This window comes from Bactrocera latifrons, unplaced genomic scaffold (assembly GCF_001853355.1).
Source record: "Bactrocera latifrons isolate USDA-ARS-PBARC rearing strain unplaced genomic scaffold, ASM185335v1 scaffold_157, whole genome shotgun sequence".
Lineage (NCBI taxonomy): Eukaryota > Metazoa > Arthropoda > Insecta > Diptera > Tephritidae > Bactrocera > Bactrocera latifrons.
Genome location: NW_017535041.1, coordinates 727,867 through 729,920, shown reverse-complemented (window position 1 = coordinate 729,920; position 2,054 = coordinate 727,867). Strand labels below are relative to the sequence as shown.

The 2,054-nt window shown below is 31.0% G+C and overlaps 1 non-coding gene across 1 annotated transcript; it reads left to right on the top strand.

Annotated features, from left to right (window-relative positions):
- Window positions 1-1,715: 1,715 nt before the first annotated feature.
- On the top strand, window positions 1,716-1,787 carry Trnae-cuc. Its single transcript has one exon. It is a non-coding gene; the product is annotated as a tRNA-Glu (tRNA).
- Window positions 1,788-2,054: the final 267 nt, after the last annotated feature.

The window sequence follows — 2,054 nt, the reverse complement described above, 5'->3', positions numbered from 1 at the left end:
GTGTGTTTAATAAAAAACTTAAGTATACACTCCTGCAACTGTTAATGGACTTTACTTTTCCAAGAAAGTGCAGCCATTACATCACTTGCCACTAATTCCGATACCMTTATATTTACGTTATGATTTCCGCACACACACACATTCACACACTTACCTACTTGTATGTGTTTGTATGCCAATCAAAATAACAATGTAATGTTTTATAAAAATGTATACCGGTTTATATCCCTTGTACAATATGATTGCACTTACATAAATATAATTTAATCAAAAATCCATAAAGCACTCACATTCGCCAGTCGTGTTTTTTCTAGCACTACACACACACACATACATATATGCATATGTACAGTTAACAAGCTTTTGGCYGCCACCAAGAAAAATGGGTCAAAGTGGCAAAGTGACCGAACATGTAGCACACGTGATAAAGTGACGAATGACTGTGGGAACGTGAAGTGGAAATTGTGATAAAAATCGGGCAAAATGCAGCCCCTGAGGTGGCAGGAGGGGTGTACATGGTGTGTTTTTGCGTTGGAAAGCATTGTCTGCATGTGYGACTTGTGAGTGGCGTTTTGGGAAGCCGATACTTAAGAAAGCTTAAGCACGCAAGTTAAGTTGGCTTCAAGGCRCTGTGTCTACAGACGCATACATTCACACACACACCATCAAGTGCAGATGACGGAAGCGATGGACAAATATGGTTATGAGTCCATTTATKTACTTAAAGCTATGCATGTATGCGTGTGCTTAAAAGCGCCTGCACWGCATAAATTTGCCAGCTTGTCGGGCGATAAGAAATTACTTTTATTTAATGTACATATATATTATTTGATTTTTGCAAGCAAATTGAATTGGTAATTTGTGCTTTCCATGCAAGAGCTAATTGAATTTGATTGTATTTGCCATATATGTATATATATAAATGAATGTATGTATGTATGTATGTATATATTATAATAGCTAGGGCAATGAAAATTCTTCGTTATTTGGGACAYCATATAATTTTTAGTATTTATGAAACGCTGCTTTCGTAATATTTTCAACGAAATGTTRTCGTAAATTTTCATTATCATATTTTTCATTAGTATAAAAAAGTATGTATGTTGCCAMCTAAAATGCAAAACCACGTAACATCACTTTTCATAAGTCTAYAGGCGAAGAAAAAACTATGTAAAAGAAACCACTCATAAGAAAAGAATTTGTTTTGGTTATAAAATGGTTATATCTACATATATTGGTTATGAACTGGTTATATATTGGTTACATCTGCAGCGATAGCTGAAAATTTTGTGCTACATATCTACATACATATACATATGTAATAYGATATTGTGAATCGTAAACAATAAAAGACTAAATTTCGAATAAATTTTGTCTTTTGGTTATAGATTGGTTATGTATTGGTTATATAGTGGTTATATTTAACAGCGACAGCTGAAAATTTTGTGCTACATATGTATGTAATATGTTATAGTGAGTCGTATGGAATAAAAAACTCAATTTTAACACACGAAATTTTGCATTTTAGGTGACAAAATGCAGATTTGTATCATTAAGCATGTTCTTTTTTTACTTTTTTGTTGTTCAAGGTTATAGCTAATTAATATTTCTATTTTTGTAATTAAATTTTTATATTTCTAACAATTGTATTAATGATCAGTAATTATCGATCGCTACTCGATTGTAATAAGTCATTTGTAAAACATGGCGATAAGTCCCATATTGTCTAGTGGTTAGGATATCCGGCTCTCACCCGGAAGGCCCGGGTTCGATTCCCGGTATGGGAAACTTTTTTGTGGTTTTAATTTATGGATTTTTTTTTAAATTGAGCAAATTATTTTTTAAAATTTTTTCTGCAAATTAAAAAAAAATAGATAAAAAATAAATTTCATATATTCTTAGTAAAAATCGGTTAAACAAAGAAAAAAATTAATTGGATGTAATTGGAACATTAAAATTTAAAATTTGCAGTTTAAAATAATTAGTAACCAAATAAAAATAAATGAGTAATTAATTTTAATTATCAATTGAAAATGCAATAATAAAATAATCGG